The sequence below is a fragment of the Lepidochelys kempii genome, chromosome 10, assembly GCF_965140265.1.
Source record: "Lepidochelys kempii isolate rLepKem1 chromosome 10, rLepKem1.hap2, whole genome shotgun sequence".
NCBI lineage: Eukaryota > Metazoa > Chordata > Testudines > Cheloniidae > Lepidochelys > Lepidochelys kempii.
The window spans coordinates 54567758-54588653 of NC_133265.1; the positions used below are offsets into that span (position 1 = coordinate 54567758).

A 20896-nucleotide genomic window follows, 5' to 3' on the forward strand; every position below is an offset into this window, starting at 1 on the left:
ATATGACTGATGTCACAGAGGATAACGGTTTTCAGCAAGATCGCTGTCACAGAAGTCGCTTTAGAAGGGCCAGTAGTCATTTCAAGCTTAAGACACTTTTTTCTGCATTGCTTCCACTGGCCATATACCCCTCTGAGGGCAGAATGTTGAATTGTATTAAATCAATGCAAGGTTAGCATTTTCAGAATCTAAAAGAGATCTCTAAAGCAGGTACCAGCCCTGTAGCATGCTGTGCATCTGCAAAAACATTGTGCTAGTTAAGAGACCTAACTGTTGCTGTCTATTTCAGCCGAGTCCCCAAAGTAGCCTCTTGGTAACAGCTTTGATTACTATTGTTAGTCTATTACTTTTACAGCAAAGAACCATAGGGTCAGAAGGGACCGCGAGAGTCCTCTAATCTAACCCACTGCCAAGATACAAGTGATTTGAAATCCTTTTAAAGAGCAGTCTCCTGCCTCCTAGAAAGACCGCAAAAGAACTGACAAATCTCTGGAAGAAAAATAGCGGTTTATGTGTTTTAGGTTAATTTTACATTCGAGCTTTTTCAACAAAACTCCAAACTTTGGAAGCCTCCCAGCACTCTGTGTTACACAACCACAAGTCAATCCAAGTACACACAGGCTTCCAAACCTCCTTAGCACAAGCAGACCGAGTGTCAGTAAACTTATTGTAGTAAACAGGGCCTGATTTGTTGTTTTGCGTTAAAATCCTGGTAAACTCATTCTTAACCCCTTACTGGGAAAGCAGGTCTAAATTGGTGACTGAGGTTATCTTTAAAGAAACTCAAAACAACCCACAAATATTAGTAGGGAAACATTCTTCAAGGTTCTGCATTCGTACCTGGGTGCTTAATCCATCTGTAGATGCTTAAATGTGTCCCTGTACGTGCAGAGTGAAGGGAAAACAGATCAATTAAAGGGCTTGGTCTCTTGTGCACTCTACCAACAAGCAGCTTCTAATCTGCTTTCAAGGAAGAAGCAAGAGCAAGTTATAAAAATTTCTCTGTGCATTTGATTTTTAAAAGGTAAATTGGGGTGATTCTCAGGTTCCTGGCATCTGTGTTCCATAACTTTAGTCAGATACTGTATTGTGCTGTTACTGTTGTACCTAGAGAGTGCATGGAAGTGAGAAGCAGAGAAGTATTTTGGTATGAATTCTTGACCTACAAATACTTTTCCTCTGCTGTAAAGCTCTATGTAGCTCATTTTGCCTATTGGTCAGACACTATGTAGCTTTTATTTTTATTTTAATTTTGTGCAGTGGTTGTACTACAGAATTTGCTATCTGAACTTCCCTCAGAACTGGTTATAATGTGTCATAAACCATTCAAAGGTGGCTTACCATTTGGACACACATCCGACCCTCAAGCTGATGGACCATAATAGGCCAGACAAGAACTATGGCAAACTTCACACCACCAGCAATAGGAATCTGGAAAGTAGAGTACTTGCGGGGGAGGTTGTTATGCAGCTTGTACTGTGGTGAAAGAATATATCAGTTGAACCATAATGCCAAAGATCTGAAGAAATTTGTCATCTCCACTCAGTGCAGATCATTTAAAACATCCCATGCTGATATATCTGATTTTAAAAATTAAATTAATAAAGATGGAAACTTCAAAAGGAAAGCTTTGCTTTTTCTAATAGTTCAAAAATATCACATCTTCACAGCCCTGCTCCAGAATAATCCAGTATGATACATCAACGATTCTTACTGACTGTATGAGCTGGTGACTTGAAAACCTATGTCTTTATGATCTTAACTGGGGAACACAGTTAACTAATTTGACTGACTTTTCCACTCTAGCTATGCTAATAACACTGATGGGTTGGACACCCCCTCCCAATCTGGGATGCCATCTGATGTGCTGAGGTCTCACTGAGCCCACCCATTCCACCAGCCTGGGCTTCCTGACCCCTTTTATGCTGGGCCAGACCCTCAAGCCTTCGCAAGCACACACACACACAAGTAAGATCACACCCAGCTGCAGAGACAGACTGAAGTCAGCTCTGTGTGAGCGCATTCAGTTTAGAGATTCACCCAGGACTCACGTGCACATCTCCTCCCTTGGGGAGTAAACCCCAAGTTATATTGTCTTGCACTGTAGAGAAATCTATACAATGTAAACTCATAAATTCACCCTCCTCCTCAATGTGGAGGAAGATGTGCACAACTTCTTGCCTCCCAGTTATAAATCGCACAAACAAAACAAGTTTATTGCCTTTATAGTTTTTAGGTGATTATAAGGGATAGCAAACAGAACAAAGCAGATTAAGATCTTAAGCTTACTATGCAGGTTTTGTTTTATTTGCTTAGTAAAGAGACTGGATTCAAGAAGTAATTTCTCACCCTAAACATTGCTTTTGGGGCAGGTTGCAGAAATTCTTGAAGGTTAGCTACCCTGCTTGCAGCTTAAATGTTCAGGCACCATATTCACTGACCAGATCCCTTTTCCAGTCTGGGCTCAACTCTTTTCTCCTCTTCTTCTCCCCCTTGCTGTCTGTCTCTCAGATCTTTCCAGCTGTCATCCTGAGTGGGGATTCAGTGAAGAGTGAACCAAGATCAACTTACTTTCCAGCCTTAAATAGAATTTACATAAGATGTGAACCTTTTGTTTCCCAGTCTTGACCTACCCCTCCTTTTAGTGGTAAATCACTAGAAGTCCAAGATGGTATTTAGTACCAGGTGACATGACCACCTGACCTTGTAATATCAAAGCAACCTTGCTTCTCAGGAAGGAGAGAGATAGTATCTTCAAAGTCTTATTGTTTCTTCCTAATGGCCCATCAAGGTTGATGGCCTGCTGTCTGGTAGATGTTTCCCCAAGTGTACACACAGTTGTAATTGTTACATAGTCAATATTCTGAACTTTAGATACAGAAATGATACATACATACAAATTAGATAATCACATTAAGTAAATCATAACATACAGAGCATTTTAATATGTGGCTTGCATGAAAGTTAAACAACTTCAGAGTTTATTGGCAAGCTGGGATTACTTCAATTTAAGTATGTACCTTTTTGTTTCATCGGACTGCAGCGCCCAGTCATGCTCCCTTTGAAGTCTTACCATATATAACACCTGCAGTTCAGTCAACATACAATATAATTCAGCGCTATCAGACTGTTTTGGGTGCTGTCTGCATACCTGCCTATTGTATGACCAGGTCATTGTTTGATTTTTTTTTTCCCTTTATGTAAAAGCATGGTGCTTCTGCTGACTCACGTTTGTTTGCAGTTGTTAAACACAGCATAAGGCTGTAGAAGCTCTGTCTCACTACTACAGCATATATAATTTGCTAGCTCTAACTAGGCTCTGAGGGAAGTCGGAGTAGCTCTCTAGGGAATGAGCACAGATGGTCCTAGAGGGAAACCCTAGTGACAGCAAAGCTCAGAGGGGAAAATTGGACTGAGGTGGTTGTGTTGTTGCTTTGAAGCTAGCAGTTCAGACACATCCCACAAAAGGGAGGAATTTGTACCCTACTGTAAGTCAGGGAGTATGTGCACTGTTGAGGATGGGATAGGTTCTTGACTCATTTACACTATTTTTGTAACTTATTTAATTATATAAATTTACAATACAAATGTATTTACTAGAATCCATTTTGGGGAAGCAATAACCCCATACTGTCTCCCAAGAAAATAGTATTCTGCTGATTCAGTCGAGATCCTCACAATCCTCTTTAACAGCATGAGGGAAAAGACTTCACTAGCGAGCCCGTCACCAGTGACAGGCGCTGATCAGCATGAATGTCCAGCTGCACACCTTGATCACTGATGCAGATTTCTGTGCACATTTGTCAGTGACTAGAGTAACGTCTGTGTTTATCTGACATTGGGGAAGTGGGGGGACCAAGGAGGTTTTGGTGTGTTTAGCATGCTGAATATTCCGTAAATATTACAACCATGTGTTTGGTTTAATTCGGAAATTTCCATGCTTGTCAATGTAAATTATGGTTAGGTTTACTGGTGCAATGGTAATTTGTCTTGTAAAACTCCTTAGTATGAAGTCAGGAGTTCATTAGCCAGAGGGCTGACTTACAAACAATTGCCATCTGATCGGGTGCTGAAAACCTCCGGATAAGTTTCAAATTATATTTCATGCAAATGTCCAACAGCCACCTCTGTTATGATATAAAGTCATCCTGCATGATGTTGAGGTACTGTTTACGCTGTGGGGTGATAAACTTCATAGTGACTTAAAAAAAAATCCTGAAAACATTGATTCCTAAATTAATAGGCAACAACATTTACCCCATTTAGAGCTTTATCCTACACCATTGATGTCAGTGGAGTTTTTTGCCATTGATTTTCAATGGGCTCAGGATCAGGCCTATCATGTTTAGTCAATCTACACCTGTCGCTGTGCATTGTCACATGTATAAATGTCATTGATATCACTAAGAGCTCTATCCCACAATGAGGGCAGAACTGAACTGATACGACGTTTATCCTTAAATGAGTGCTTCCCAATGATTCTTGGGTGGCACCAATACTGATGTATTGCCAACTGGGGATCCCTTCGCTGTGTGTTTCCTTGTGACATGTCCTGGGACAGTGTGTGGTGTGTTTTGGTTTGTTTGTTGTTTTTGTTGTGTTTTTTTAATTCCCATCTCGCCTGCAATTTTATGTCTTATCTACAAGATAAGGAAGTACTACCCCCATTTATTTTCCAAATGGTAAACTGAGGCACAGAAAGATTGTGATTTGCCCAAGCATGTGCACACACTCAATATGTAACAGGCAGGACAAGAATCCAGATTTCCTGGGTCTTGATCCAGTGCCTGATTCGTAAGAGCATTCTTTCTCTCTCAGCAGAGCTCTGTTTCATTCAGTGCACACAGTTACCATAGCAGTGAATGAAGCAGTTCTATTGTGAATACTGTGTTTTATATACATATAACTTTCATTCTCTTTGGCTATTTTTCTTACTCTCTGGTAACTTCCCCTCCTTGTTCCTCCACGAAGCAATGCTAAATTCTGCTTTGCTTCTTGGGGGCTGAGCATCTTGTAGTGGCTCCAGGGGTTTGGACCACATGCACTTCTGTGACTGGACTGAGTGTTGCAAAAGTAGGGAAGCTTGGGTGAGTCATTGTGTACCTGCCTGTTGCCCTTTACCCAGATGGTGTTCTCATGGTTGGACGAAGCAGAAGGAAGGCAGGTGAACAATCCTGACTTCAAAGATCCTGTCAGTCCTTCAGGAGAACTGGGGTAAGTCCAAGCTATATAGCTTTCTCCCACAAATTGAGAAACACTGCATAAAATAGCCATCACTATAGGGTGCCTTACAATGGGCCAGTCCTGTCATTGCACAGACTTTATTCAGGCAAACCTCTTACTGGAGCCACTTCAGCACTCCTTGTGTGTGAAAATGAAGGTACAGGAATACGCTCCCGCATAGAGTTGTCACTTGTCCCCTCTAGTCAAAGGCCAAATCCTGAAATTGAGTTTATATAGGTAACATTCCCACTGCACTGAACTTTGGAGGTTTCTCTGAATGAAGACTATGTAAACACTGAGGTTTTCAGGATTTGGTTAAGGCACACAGGACATATAGCTTTTCAAGATATGTGGTGATGTACATGTGAGATTAGACTGACACAAAGAAAGCAATTAGTCCTGGGTGAACCTTGAGCTTGAAAACATGCTGTGGATGCTTTTAGTTGGATTATAGCCCACAACCCCATGGGCAGAAATAGTGAGCAATTGAGAAACATTTGAACAAAGCAGCAAACAGGTCTTTCATTTAACAAACTCCAATGCAGTTTCCAGTACTGAACCTTACTGACCATATCTCTGAAATGTGAGAGCTTAACTTCACCATGTCTTTTGGGAATAGAGATTCATTATTAAAACATTCTTAAAACATAGTCTGGATATTCTGTTAAAGCAGGAACTACGAAAAGTTTTCAGTCTCTAAATAAAAGTTGAAGTATGGCATATATACTTCCCTAAGGAATGTAAGTTAAACGAAAATGCAGTTTGGGGCTACTAGCTGAAAGTGTATAGATCTGGTATTTCCTGAAATGATGCAATTAACTGAGTATATTATATGAACAAAAGACCCATTGAAAAAATGAAATAGATGGAATAGGCTACATTGGCTCCTGGGGCACAGCCAGAAGTCTAGAAAGGGTTTGCAATTCATCACCATAAATTTCTTCCGCAGGTACATCATGTGATACGGCCTGTTTGTATTCACTGAACCAGGGCTTGTACTAATGTTTTTCTCATCTCCATTCTGATACCACTGGTTAAAAAGGTTACCCTTTTATTCCCATTTGTACTACCCAGCCTGGGGTGGGGAGCAACTGAACTGAACAAACCCTGCATTGTTTGGGTCATAGTGCTGTTTGTAAACTGAATGCTGAAGTTTGGCTCACAAAGAGTTAGACGGTTAACCCCTTTGTGCACTCTTGGGGGGCTTGTATTAAGGTCAAACCTTCAAAGAAACATCCCACCCCTGCCTGTGCTAACGCCAGGGTTCCTCTACTTACTACTCCTGCCTTCAGGTTAGCCTTGCTCTCCTCACACACCTTTCAGCCCTGGGTCTTCAGAGGTCATCAGCCACTCTGTGCCAGAAGGAACAGTACTACTTGATCGTCTAGCAAGGTAGCCAAAGAGCCCTCACAAACTCTGTGCCAATTGTGCACTAGTAAGTGAGCTTCTCGGCAGTATTCTAGCGACCACATTAGCCCTTAATGGGTGGTGTGTCCCCCTGTGGAATAGCACAGGTCTTATGCAGCGGAAAAAGGAGGGTTTCTGTGGTCCTGGCGCCCAAAGGGGGTGGGACAGTAACCCTGCCTAATGACCCTCTCCCCCGCCCAAAGAAAACAGGACATAAAGGGAGCAGCCAGACCAATCCTCAAGCCATCGGGCTTAGGAGGCAGCAGGAAAGGATGAGAGCCTCATCCCTAAACCATCTGCCCAAGGGTTGTTTCTGAGGCTCTCCAGACATCCGGGTAGTCAAGAGTTGCTGCAGATGCTAGGCCGCTGCCACCATGAAGGTAATGGGGAATAGAGTTAAGGCCTGCCAGGAAAGAGACCCTACCTGTGTTCTGGGGCCAAATCATATGGTTAGAAGGGGCAGCCAGGGTCATCTAGTCTAACCCCTGCCAAGATGCAGGCTTTGTGTCTAAACCATTAAGGACAGACGGCTATCTAGCCTCCTTTTGAAAATCTCCAGGGAAGGAGCTTCTACAGCTTCCCTAGGCTGTCTGTTCCATTGTCCTCCTGTTCGTACAGTTAGGAAGTTTGTTCCTGATATCTAATCTAAATCTGCTATGCGGTAGTTTGAACCATTGCCTCTTGTCCTGCTCTCTGTGGCAAGGGAATAATTTTTCTCCATCTTCATGGTAGCGTTCAGAGTATTTGATGCACTTAAATTAGGAGATACTTTATCTTCCTGACTTTAAACAGGTAAAATGCCTTGTTTTCTATCAAAGGCAAAGCAGGGGAAGTATGAGGGAAATAAGGCAGGAAAACTTCAGGCCTTTTGATTTCTATCTTCCCCCCCCTCACCCCAATGCCAGGCCTGGTGCCTGCATTCCTCTTACAGACAGAAGCAGCCAGCTGGGTGAAGGCCTTGATGGAGGAAGAATGTTTGGATGGATTTTGTACGTTTCCCGGCTTTGCGAACATCGGTTCATGAGGTGCACAGAACAATCAGTCTAAGCTCCAGGGCTATTCTGATTTTTCTTCTAGCTGCCAATGACCCCAGTGGCAGCCGAGGATTTCAGCATTGCTCAGATATGGGAAGGAAGCCCTGGGAAGGTAGCCTGGGCAGTGCTGCATGGGGTGCAGGGTTAGCGTAGGACCAAGTATTGTGACACTCTGCTGGTGGATTCCCCTTTTATGGTTGGACCCACCAAGAGTAGGACTGCACCAGCAGAGCAGTACACAACAGCCTCCTTTCAGGGGATAACCTACCCAAAAAACCATTAAACCAAGGTTCACTTTTTGCTATTAAGCCCCCCAGCAGGCTAGGGTGCTGGACTGCTGGACATAACACACAAGGTTGCATATTATGGACCTACCCAACCTGAATTCTGTAAAGGCCAAACTGGCTAACATAAGTCTCTTTAAAAAGATGGTTTATATACTGTGTGCAAGCAAGAAAAAGACCCTGTTTAACTTCATCCTATTTTATAGATTGCATAGCCCTTTGTGGCTGAACATAGCTATTTGGGCATGGGGAAAACAATATTCATAACTATGAAAGCTGCAAATTTTGGAGGATTGGAGCCTTTTTGAAAAGGAATCTGTAGCCAACTTAGCAAAATGATGCATAGTTCTTATTGAATGGGTCCTGCCGCTCTCTGTATTACCTTATCTTTTCTGACCAATATGGAAAACCCATATTCTACCTGCCTACCTCTAGTCCACAGGCATACTGGATTTCTTTGCACCACCCTTAGATATTTTTTGCTACATTGAAGACTTTGGGATGGGTGAGCTCCATTTTCTAGGCATGTGTATACCTGCCAGGCACATAGTTATTTTCTTGGTGGTCTTTCTCTTTTGGGGCTCCCTTCCATTATCTTTCACAGCTACCAGTACTGCAGTTTACCTTTTGGAATATGACATCACTCTTTGCATACTGTATATGGGCCTGATCTTGCAGTTCTTACTCAAGTAACTCCAGAACTGCAAAGTCAGTCTTTACTCAGCATTTCCCTTTTTCTATTTTACTGATATTTCTCCATGCATGAGCTTGATATTTCTCCATGCATGAGCACAAGCTTTCAAACTGCCACAAAGCTCTTCAGGTCTGCATAAACTCGAAAGCTTGTCTCCTTCACCAGCAGAAGCTGATCCAAAAAAAGATTATCTCACTCACCCTCTTCCCCCCCCCCCCACCTTGTGTCTCTCACTGGCTTTAACAAGTGAGTAAGGACTCAGTCTTGTAATAGCTGCTTTGCCTGGGCATTGCCAATCTGTTCCAGGACTGGGGATATGTACCCAATCTTGCTATCCTTACTCAAGCAAAATTCCTTGAGTTTTGTCAAGGTAAATTTTCTACTAGCTTTTATGGGAGAGAGCAGGTCCACAATTTTGCTAAGGGCAAGATTCTGATGCTTATCCATTATTCAGATAGTCCAATTGAAATCAATGGGTCTCATCACACAGTAAGATACTATCCATTGTGAGTAAAGGAGGGCAGAATCTAGCTCCACAGAAATGTCTCTCAAAATAACATAAATAAAAATAACCGTTCTTGAAGTATTGCAAGTTGTTGCACATAATGCTGTGAAGTTAATGAGTGGCCTTTGTAATATAAGATTCCAACTTTTTAGATCATTGATTTATTCTGAAATTATTTTATTCATAATTATATGTACATATTGTGCAATGCATATTTAGACTAATCTAAGTTGCTAGTATGCTTCACAAAAGGTAGTAGTACACATTTGAACACAACTTCAATTTTTAAAATGACTGAATTAAACTTTGAAGAATTTCAAATTTATTGAACCTAGAAATAAAACTAAATATTCTTAATTCTTTACATAACTATCTGGCTGTATTCTAATTAAGTAGTACATATAGTTTCTATAATAAAGTTGTGACTCTATCTGTGTGGTGGTATAAAACTGGGTAAATGGTATAAAATGTTTTAAAGTTAAGTCTTAAATAGATTTCATGATCTTTTGCACAGCACATTTACTAGAAAAGAACATCCACTTGGGAAATTCTCAGCTAATAGTTTTGCTACTTATATGGTTTGTCTTATCCTCATATAAACTTGGAAAATAGCAACTCCAGGAAAAAAAAAAACCCATGAATGCTGATGAGTTGTAAATTTTAAGCAAAGGAATGTTTTTCTCTTGTGGGAGCTGGAAACCTGTTCCCAGATGCTAGTGGTTCAAAGCATTTGTCTGGAAGCAAAAGGAAAAATTAATTGCAAAATAGGTTCTTAGTGCATATTAGCCTCAAGGGCTATATAATGCCTGATAAGCAAAAAGGCCCTATATATTTATAGAAAAGATTCCACCCTTTCTCCCTGAATTGGTGTGATCTCACTTATTCTGTAGAAGTTCAAATCCTTTTCCCCAAGAAAACAATGACTGGATCAGAGTACTTCACTTTTACATTATGTAGAATTTGAACATACTTTGCTGTTCAACATGACAGCAATATTCAGGAAAAAGTACTGCTGCCTATCACAGTAGCTGACATATCAGTGATGTAACAGAATTAGGGATTATAATATAGATACATAAACTTCACTGTGTCCATGTGCATTTATATACATGTTAATCTGACCTAAAACAGTCTTGAAACACTGATGATGATGATTGGATTCTCCTTACTTGTCCCACATCCATTACATTCAGAATGTTCAGGGCCACAGCTTTCTTCACATCTTGGGTGTCAGCACATTTGTTCAAAATATTGCACACTTGGACAGGAAAAAGCTTAGCTGTAATGAGTAACAATGTAACTCAAAATTGATACTGTCATAAGAACAGAAAGTACTCCTTTTCTTTTTGAAAATTGCAGATGAAATTCAGTATTCATAAATGTAATGCACATTAGAAAACATCCCAACTATACATACAAAATGATGGCCTAAATTAGCTGTTACTATTCAAGAATGCGATCTTGCAGTCATTGTGGATAGTTCTCTGAAAACATCTGCTGAATGTACAGCAGCATTCAAAAAGCTAACCATGTCAGGAACCATTAAGAAAGGGACAAATAATAAAACAAAATATAATGCCATTATTTAAATCCATGGTACATCCACACCTTGAACACTACATGTAGTTCTGGTTGCCCCATCTCTAAATAAATCAGTCAGTCTTAGAATTGGAAAAAGTACAGAGAAGGGCAACAAAAATGATTAAAGGTACAGAACAGCTTCTGTATGAGGAGAGACTAATAAAACTGGCACTTTTCAGCTTGGAAAAGAGACGTGTAAGAGGGGATATGATGATCTAGAAAATCATGCCTGGTGTGGATAAAGTGAATAAAGACATATTATTTACCCTTTCTCCTAACAAGAACCAGGGGTCACCCAATGAAATTAATAGGCAACAGGTTTAAAACACAGAAAAGGAGGTACTTCTTCAAACAACACACAGTCAACCTGTAGAATTTGTTACCAGGGGATGTTGTGAAGGCCAAAACTATAACAGGATTCAAAGAACTAGACAAGTTCATGGAGGATAGGTCCATCAATGGCTATTAGCCAGGGTGGATAGGGATGGAACCCCATGCTCTGAGTGTCCTTAGCCTCTGATTGCCAGATGATAGGATGGATCATTTGATTGCCTGTTCTGTTCGTTCCCTCTGAAGCATCTGGCATGGGCTACTGTTGAAAGACAGGTTACTGAGCTAGATGGATCATTGGTCAAACCCATTATGGCCATTCTTATGTTCGTATGACAAAGCCAAAAGAGGAGGATGATCCCCATAATTAATCAATGGGGAAATATTATATTCTAAAAACATGAGTAAGGTCAGTCTCTCTCTTTGTAGAGCTGCTATAGTACCAAAAAAAAGGAGACAGAGGGAGACTTCATCAATTTATGAGCATCTCTGACTTAATTGCAAAGGGTGCAGTTAACAGTGGTAGGCCTAAAGGCTACATGTTGCCAGAGGTGATTCTTTGAGGATTCCATTGCAGGTGTATTTTCTTCCTGCCAGGTGCAGTTTTTCACACTTGAATTTTACATGTGCCCTGTTTTGTACCTTTCTCTAAAAAATGCACTGCTGATACAAATTCCACCTGGTGATGCAACTGCCCAGGGTAGGGAGCAACATTTTGGAAAACGTTTAAGGGCTATTTTTTATATTTTGAAATGAGAGCTGAACATATGGAAATGGATTCAAGGATCATATATGCCCAGAATGCCTATACTATTCAATACTGAAGTAGTAAGTATCTTGCTGTAGATCATTTAGAAAAATTCTAATTTCATTGGGAAACCCAAATAGGCCATAGCGAGACAAACATCTTACATAAGCAGAGAGCAATTTCCAAAATAGTTTTTATTCTGTTGCTTGTTTGGCCCCTTCCTTGACCCATCTTATCACTCATATTGGCTGTAGTCACTAAGCATCTCTTGTTTTTTGCCTAAATCAGCAATGCTCCTTCCTATTTCTTACTCCAGTTACTGCTTCAGAGCAGGGAAGACCAAAGGTGGTCAACAGCAGAGGTTAAGACTGTGCAGCCTTAGGCTTTTGGGGCAAGATTCTGAATCCTAGTTTAGCGGTGCAAATCAGCTGGCTCAGCTGACTGCTTGTTTAAAACTCAGGTCAGATGGGGCTGGAATAACAGCAGATGAATGTAAATGTAGACCAGCCTTCAGCCGGGAAGGAATAATGAAGGGTTAAATCCCCTTTCTGTTACTTTCCTTCCCTATGCCTGAGCACAATTTGGCAGGACCAGAGAAACTGGCTAAATGAATGCGAAAGAATCTTGTTGGTTACCATTCACCCGTTTTAAAAATAATAGCAGTACCAGATGAAAGGCAGTCAAGCAGGGAGGCAGTGTTGTTACCTGGATACTGACAGACCAATGCAGGATTAATAACTTCTATTTTGTACATTATATTTTTCTACTAAATTTCACTTGGATTTTTTGCAACTCTCCCACCTCCCCCAAATTTTACTATAAGCAATTTTTTCATAGAAATAGCTATTTGTACATCAAACAATGCAGAAAGGTACATGTGCTAAATAAGCCAGTTTCTCCTTTCAAAAAACTGTACCAACTGATTTTTTTCCTCAGAAAAGGTCACATATTTAAGTTCATAAGGAACTAGGAAACCCTTTGAATTTCATATAGCTGTGTATTCATTCACAAATATTTGGTAATTACTAGTTAAAACACAGAACTGCAAATCAGGCTTCAATCCTGGCTCTCATTGACTTTTCTGTGACTTCACGCAAGTCACTGAACCTCTTTGCCTCTGTATAGCCTTTTTATAAAATGAACATGTAGTAATATCTACCTACCTCATAAGGGTATTGTAAGGGTTAATGATTGTTGACACTGAGCTCCTCAGATGAAAGGTGGTATAAGTGCAAAATAGTCATGACATTTAACTTGTTTACTATGTTTAAGACACTAAATGGGGATTCAACAGATCTAGGTTCAGTTCCCCTCTGGGCCACTGGCTTTCTTTCTCACCTCAGGAAAGTCAATTGTGTTCTGTCTCCATTTTCCTTCTGTAAAACGGTGACAACACTTCTTTATCTTACAGGAGTGTTATGAGGCTAAGTTAGTTAATGTTTGTGAGGGGCTGAGTTACTAAAGGGATGGGAACCTTATAATTACTTAGGTACACAACGATGGCCCAAATCATGTCCCTAAATCCACGCACAAGGTAAGACAAGGTGTGGCCCTCCCTCTCCCATATGGAAGGGAGCTCTCTGCAGCCCCATTCACCTCACTGCTTTGTGAACTCTGTAGTGGTCTTTCTCCCGTCTTAAGTCCATGCTGGGGAAGGAGGTAGAAACTGGGTAGTCTTCAGGGGGATGGGCTTGGAGGGGCCATGTTATCCTGCTCTAACCCTATAGAAAGTTCCCAGAGGAGAGCCCAAGGCAAGGGGGTAGGTACAGCCATCGGGCAGCCCTGGTAGAGTATCTGCACTGGAGCCTTGCTGCCAAGGAGTCTGTGGAATTGCCTAGAGTGGATTTGCAGGAAGAAGGCCTATGTGCAGATGGTCTTTTGCATCCATGGATCCCCAGGGAGCCATCGGGTTTGAGAGCAGACCCGGTGGCCTTTTCTTTGGAGAGAGAACCTTTCCCTCACTTCTCCCCACCCCCATCACATCTTGTTAGTGTTTGGTGTTGCTGCAAGAGAGCTCTCATGGAAATCTCCTCCCAGTTGCAGTTTTCTCCATCACAAAGGATGAGCTGGGCCAACGTTAGAGCCCAGTCCTGTTACCAGTAAAATAAAGGGGAGTTTTACCTTGACTTCAGTGGGAGTACAATCTGCCTTTCATCCAGATGGGGAAATTTAGCCATGTGACTTGTCAATGATCCCACAAGGCATCTGTGTGTCTGTCTTAATTATAATCCAGGCCTCCTGATTCCCATGCCAATAGACCCCAAGGCGACAGGATCTTTACGATCAGTCAGGTTCAGGATTTGTCCATCTTGGGCCCTGGCTTTTCTTGTAACGCAAACTTTCAGTCTTCTCCCCTTACCCTGCCTGCCATCCATACGCTTAATAGCAATGCACATTGCATCCATTTCAATGACTCAGTGTCTCTAAAACTTGCCTGAAAATCAGTTCATCGTTCTCAACACTCTCATGATGGGGCCTGTTTTCCTTTCAATGCATTTGGTAACCCTCATTAATGTTAGTAGGAGTCACACGTGCTTGCACAGATTAAAATGGGATCTAATGTCCCTTTGACAACTGCTAATTCAGCATGACCTTTGTATGGTTCTTGTATTGTACAAGAGGCAGTTTTAGGACCCTTAAATTAGTCTTAGGACAGTGTCCAGCAGGGGATAAAGATAACCTCCCATTCTTTCTGTTGTCAATTTATCAGTAGGGAGTCTTAGAATATTTTAAAGGACTAAAAGGAACAGGATAGTAGAAAACTTCTCTCCCTCCTCAGTAACACACCTTCTCTTCAATTCTTGGGTACGAACACTGGGAAGAAATATGAACTATAGTAAGCAAATTACTGTGTGGCATCTGAACAGGACTTCCACATACTACTGATGAAGTCCCATATGATACTTCTAGCAGTGGAAAGTTGCACCGCGGTTCTGAATTACTTCACAGAAATGAATGGTATCCACTTAATAAAACTGTTCAGGCTTATGAATTTAGTGTACTGGGAAGGTGGAAATTGGAATTATTTCTTGATGAGACTGACCATTTCAAGCTTTTAAATTGTTCAGTGTTTTCTCTTCATATATGTTATAAACCTTTATGTGAAATATTGGTTACTCAATGTTAGTTTATAAGTAGGTGCCCCACTCCCACTGAACTGAACTTCATTAGGTTCTTTTGAATATTCCAGCCATAGAGTCAAGGTCTAAACTTTTTCTTGAATCTAGTAAGCTTTTGGCCTCAGATATACTGTTGTTTTTGAGTTCCACAGGCTAATTATGCATTGTATTTTTAAAAATCCTTTTATGGTTTTAAATGATGCTATTCCTTAATTGTATGTCCCTTTGTATTAAGGGTAAATAGGAACACCTGATTTACATAAAATGAATTACGCAGAGAAGGTATCATTCATAACCTTATTGTCACCTTATCATTCATAACCTTATTGTCTCTAAACACTTAATCCTTTCAATCTATCCTCACACAGAGTCCTTCCAAGCCTCTATTTATTTTGTCACTATTTCAGCATGCCATCAATTGATTAATTTAAATGAAAATAATCTAATCAGTTGAATATACCAGCTCTTTGCCAGAATACTGCCATTTACCAATAATCCATTGGAGTGAGAAACCCTCTTTGTTCTTCACTGAAGGATTGTCCATGTATGCTACTCTTGGTGCACATGTGCTGGAGATCCAAATCTTTTGGACAGCAGTATCTTTTGGCCCTCACCTGTACCCTACCTGCTGTTGTGTCTTCCTCAGCTCATAGAAAGACAGAGTGGGACCCACCACCTCAGTTCTTTCTTTATGTCTATGGCTGAGACAGAACTACTGCGTATCCTTGCACTAATGCACTATAGGAACTAGTTTTTGATAAATTCTGTATACAATTTTTTTTATTAAATCTGTAGGTTTTCTTGTATTATGTTTCCTTTGGGGTAACCCTTTGGTTCATTTCCTGTTACCTAGTACCAGGTGTTCAGTCTCCATGGCGGAACAAAAAACCCCTGGCTTTAAATTCCCTCCTGCAAGACAGCCATTCCCTCAGTGAGCATCACTCCAAACATTGTTTAGATGAAGGGTATTTCAAAATGAACTCAAAGTGACAGGAGCTCACTTAAAATTGACTTCTCTTAGACAAATCAATGAGACCTGTCTCTGAGCTGAGCAAACAAGACCCATCCACATCAGAATAATCTTCTTCCAAAAGTGCCCTGGCTACCACCAGCTCTCAGTTCCTGCCTCCTCTTCACTCAGCGGTGGTTCCTGCTCCCAAACTCTTCTGAGGGGGTAAGACTCCTCATTGCTCCTGCAGAGAGCGTAAGAATAGGTCACCATTGGAGGGACCTTCTAAGAAAGAGGCCAAGATCTCCTCACTCAGTCTGTCTCATTTAATAGAGCACAAGACCTGAACATGGCACTCTAAAATAATCCAGTGCCCAAACTTGGTACTGGTGAAAGAGCAGCTATCTGCACTGATGCTGCAGTACCAACCACAGGGCTTTTGGCACAGACAATGGCTCCTTCAGTATTTGCACTGCCCTTATAGTATAGTACCATCTACACTGGCACTGAAATTTCCTGACTTAAATCAGAACCAACTGCATTGGTAGTAGGGGATTTAATGGTGTCCAAATTTCCAGAGTCCTGCCCTTACTTTCTGCAACCTGTAGGATTCCTGCCCCAGTACCAAGCTGTGTTAGAAGATCAGCAGAGTGGATGTTTGGCACCCATGAAGGAGACTGTCATAAATATAAAGGGAAGGGTAAACCCCTTTGAAATCCCTCCTGGCCAGGGGAAAGCTCCTCTCACCTGTAAAGGGTTAAGAAGCTAAAGGTAACCTCGCTGGCACCTGACCAAAATGACCAATGAGGAGACAAGATACTTTCAAAAGCTGGGAGGAGGGAGAGAAACAAAGGGTCTGTGTGTCTGTCTATATGCTGGTTTTCTGCCGGGGATAGACCAGGAATGGAGTCTTAGAACTTTTAGTAAGTAATCTAGCTAGGTATGTGTTAGATTATGATTTCTTTAAATGGCTGAGAAAAGAATTGTGCTGAATAGAATAACTATTTCTGTCTGTGTATCTTTTTTGTAACTTAAGGTTTTGCCTAGAGGGGTTCTCTATGTTTTGAATCTAATTATCCTGTAAGGTATCTACCATCCTGATTTTACAGGGGGGATTTCTTTATTTCTATTTACTTCTATTTCTACTAAAAGTCTTCTTGTAAGAAAACAATGCTTTTTCATTGTTCTCAGATCCAAGGGTTTGGGTCTGTGGTCACCTAGGCAAATTGGTGAGGCTTTTTACCAAACCTTGTCCAGGAAGTGGGGTGCAAGGTTTTGGGAAGTATTTTGGGGGGAAAGAGACGTCCAAACAGCTCTTCCCCAGTAACCAGTATTAGTTTGGTGGTGGTAGCGGCCAATCCAAGGACAACGGGTGTAATATTTTGTACCTTGGGGAAGTTTTGACCTAAGCTGGTAAAGATAAGCTTAGGAGGTTTTTCATGCAGGTCCCCACATCTGTACCCTAGAGTTCAGAGTGGGGGAGGAACCTTGACAGAGACTATGAAAGAAATATCAGTGACTCCTCTTTTATGTCTGCTTCATTCATGCAGTATTCATTCTCTGACCGGAGTAGGCAGAATTCCCCAGTCTGACAGAGTGCAGGTACAGAAATTAAAGGGTAGGACAGCCCCATACACAATTTGCCTTTGGACCTCACACCTGGGCCTATTGGGTCCCTTGGAGCATGCCTCCCAGCCTGGGGTAATAGACTTGTGCTAGCTCTGTTCAAGCTAGCATGCTCAAATGAGCAGTGTTCATAGCCCAGCGCAGGTGGTGGCTCAGGCTAACCACACAAGCTCAGACCCAGGGGCTCTGGGTGTGCTTGGAATTGGGTGGCTAGCGTGAGCTACCACCCATGCTGCAATGTCTGTGTTGCTATTTTTAGCATACTAGCTGGAGTGGAGCTAGTGAGTCTGCCTACCCAGGTTCAGAGGCACACTTCTGACTGCACTGTTAGCCATACCCGTGGGGCCTCACCACATTAGGAGACTGTTTTTCTCTACTTCAAGGTCAGATCACTCGCCCCTTTACAGGATGAGTTTGATCAGTTTGCATGTCTTCTGCTCAACTGCTGTAAATTCAGACCTCTGATAAGGAACACATCTTCCTTCTGATCTGCTCCAGCTGCTGTATCTTCCTCTTCCTTTAATGAGGCTGTAGTTCAGTCTACTCCCGTCACATCCAGACAACCAGGACATTTCAGGATTTAAATCACATGCCTGTCAGAAACATTAGAGATTCCAGTAGAGGCGATGCATGTTGGACATCCTGCACCCCTCCTTACCAGAAAGACTGGCTAGCCATTCTACAAAGGTCCATTAGCCCCAATGCTATTATTGTGCCAGACATCAGCCACCATACCTCCCACATTCAAGAAAACGGATAGGAGATACCAGTTTTCGTCTTTGTGGTTACTGCTGCTCACAAGCGTACTCCTCAGCCAGCCTCGGATTGCCAATTATCTGGCACTCTTCTCCAAATAGGATTCTCAATTTGTGTAAGGTTTTGGACTTTGTGGCTAAATTGCCACGAGATTCTAGGGAGCAGGTTTTTTCCTCCCATTGCTGATGGACATCTAGTGGAGCAAACCTCATTGCAATAGATGCATTAATTATTGCAGCAAGATTAAGGGCAACTGTGGTGACAATGAGATGGGTGTTACACTGTTGGAAGTGGCTCACAACTGAGCATGCCTACCTCAGGGCAGGACCCACCTCCCCAAACTGGTGATGTGTTCTATAATTGGTTGTTACTGGTTTGGTGAAAATGTGAGCTGCTGGATCAGTGAAACAGTCTCACCATGGAGTCACAGACAGCTCCTTAGACTCTCCAGTCTATCCTGCCATCCAGACAAATTGGACTTTGTGACAAAAGGTCACTTAAACCAAAAATCACACCCCGTCAGGTTTCTCCCAGTCCTAAGAGACCAGTCACTTACTCCAAATTAATAGGTACTCTGGATCTTGCACCAAAAACAACGCTTGCAGCCAATTCTATAGTTAACTAACTATAGGTTTCAGAGTAGCGGCTGTGTTAGTCTGTATTCGCAAAAAGAAAAGGAGTACTTGTGGCACCTTAGAGACTAACCAATTTAAGAAAAGGAGTACTTGTTAGTCTCTAAGGTGCCACAAGTACTCCTTTTCTTTTAACTATAGGTTTATTAGCGAAGAAAAGGAATGAGTTATTGAGAGTTTAAAGCAGATAAAATATAACAGGAGCCAGTTTGTAATTTCAAATGGTGGCAATGATATCATTGCTAATTTTCCCCAAAAATCTTTCAGGGTACCCAGATTCTCTCTGGGGATCTCTGCTTTGCATCTGTTGCGCTTCCTGGTAAGAGTCCCAACAGTTCAGAGATAAAGGATCTTTCTTTGAATCTATATTTATAGTATCTTGACACTGTCAGCTTGCTTTCTGTGTGTCTACCCTGTGGGCTTTTCGTTTGAGGCCACATGAGGAATGCATTTAGTTTTTTGACCTCCAATCATTATATATAATGGCCACTTTCTTTGAAATTAGCATTTCTGTTTAAAGTCCTTAAGATCTTCATTAGCATTTCACAAGTGTTCTTTGATGGGTTATTTAGTTGCAAGGTATACACAAAGTAAATGTTACATTATAACAGGAACAGATAAGTGAAAATAATACAAGTAAGGTGCCACTAGTTTTCATGAACTTTAAACATCTGCAAAAAGAAAAGGAGTACTTGTGGCACCTTAGAGACTAACCAATTTATTTGAGCATGAGCTTTCGTGAGCTACTAAATTGGTTAGTCTCTAAGGTGCCACAAGTCCTCCTTTTCTTTTTGCGAATACAGACTAACATGGCTGTTACTCTGAAACCTTTAAACATCTGTATACACATTTATACATTTAACTCTTTGCTCTATACCAACAAATAAGTGAATTGGCCTGGGGTTCTGACCTGAGCTAGCACCTGGTTTGCCAGCATCACAGGTGTCATGACTGCAATCCCCAGAAATGCCCTGTGAGGTCCAGAATACAACTGAAGATCTTCCCTTGGAGGGCTGTGACCATTTAAATTCTAAAACAGATGACACCTTGCATTCAAGTACATAAAAGGTTGTTACAAGGAGGAGGGAGAAAAAATGTTCTCCCTAACCTCTGAAGATAGTACAAGAAGCAATGGGCTTAAATGGAAGCAAGGCCAGTTTAGGTTGGACATTAGGAAAAACTTCCTAAAGATCAGTGCTTAACTAGCCTGGAATAAATTGCCTAAGGAGGATGTGGAATCTCCAGTGTTGAAGATTAAGAGTAGGTTAGACAAATAGCTGTCAGGGATGGTCTAGATAATACTTAGTCCTGCCATGAGTGCAGGGGACTGGACTAGATGACCTCTTGAGGTTCCATCATTCACGAAAGGATTCTCAGACCACATTAAGATCACTGAGGGCATGTCTTCACTAGCACCATTAAAGCTCTGCCAGGGCAGTGCTTTCATGTGGTTGTGTAGTCGCAGCAGCAGCAGTGGTAGAGAGCTGTCTACACTGGCACTTTGCAGTGCTCAGGGGTGTGTTGTTTCACATCCCTGAGTGAGAAAGTTGCAGCGCTGTAAAGTGCCAAAGTAGACAAGGCCTGAGTATATACACTCCTCTCTTTTTACTTGAATAGATCTAAGACTTTCAGAATCTCCTCTAGATTACTTGCTGGAAGAATGAAAGGCAGGCCATTTGTTCTTGGTGATTATCTAAATGTATCTTAGACTGCATTAAACTATGCTACCAATTACCTAAATTAGAACCTTCTGATCAAATTTAAGATCTCTCCATAAGGGCACACTCAGTCTCTGTGACGCCTTTCAGAAGCATCCCCATTTCTGAAACTTGTAAAGCAGCCACCTGGAATATTTCCAACACACCTCTGAACAACATACTAATCCACAGAGACCTTCCTACCAACACTACAAAAAGAAGGATTCTAGGTGGACTCCTCCTGAAGGTCGAAACAGCAGACTGGACTTCTACATAGAGTGCTTCCACCAACATGCACAGGCTGAAATTGT

At 41.6% G+C, this 20896-nt stretch overlaps 1 protein-coding gene across 1 annotated transcript in view; it reads left to right on the plus strand.

Annotated features, from left to right (window-relative positions):
- The first annotated feature begins 5189 nt into the window (after positions 1 to 5189).
- The window catches only part of OTUD7A (OTU deubiquitinase 7A), a 273562-nt gene continuing 257855 nt past the window's right edge, over positions 5190 to 20896 (plus strand). Inside the window, exon 1 of the mRNA XM_073303652.1 lies at positions 5190 to 5214. The gene's annotated coding sequence lies outside the window, so the exon portion shown is untranslated. The remainder of the gene's footprint in view (positions 5215 to 20896) is intronic.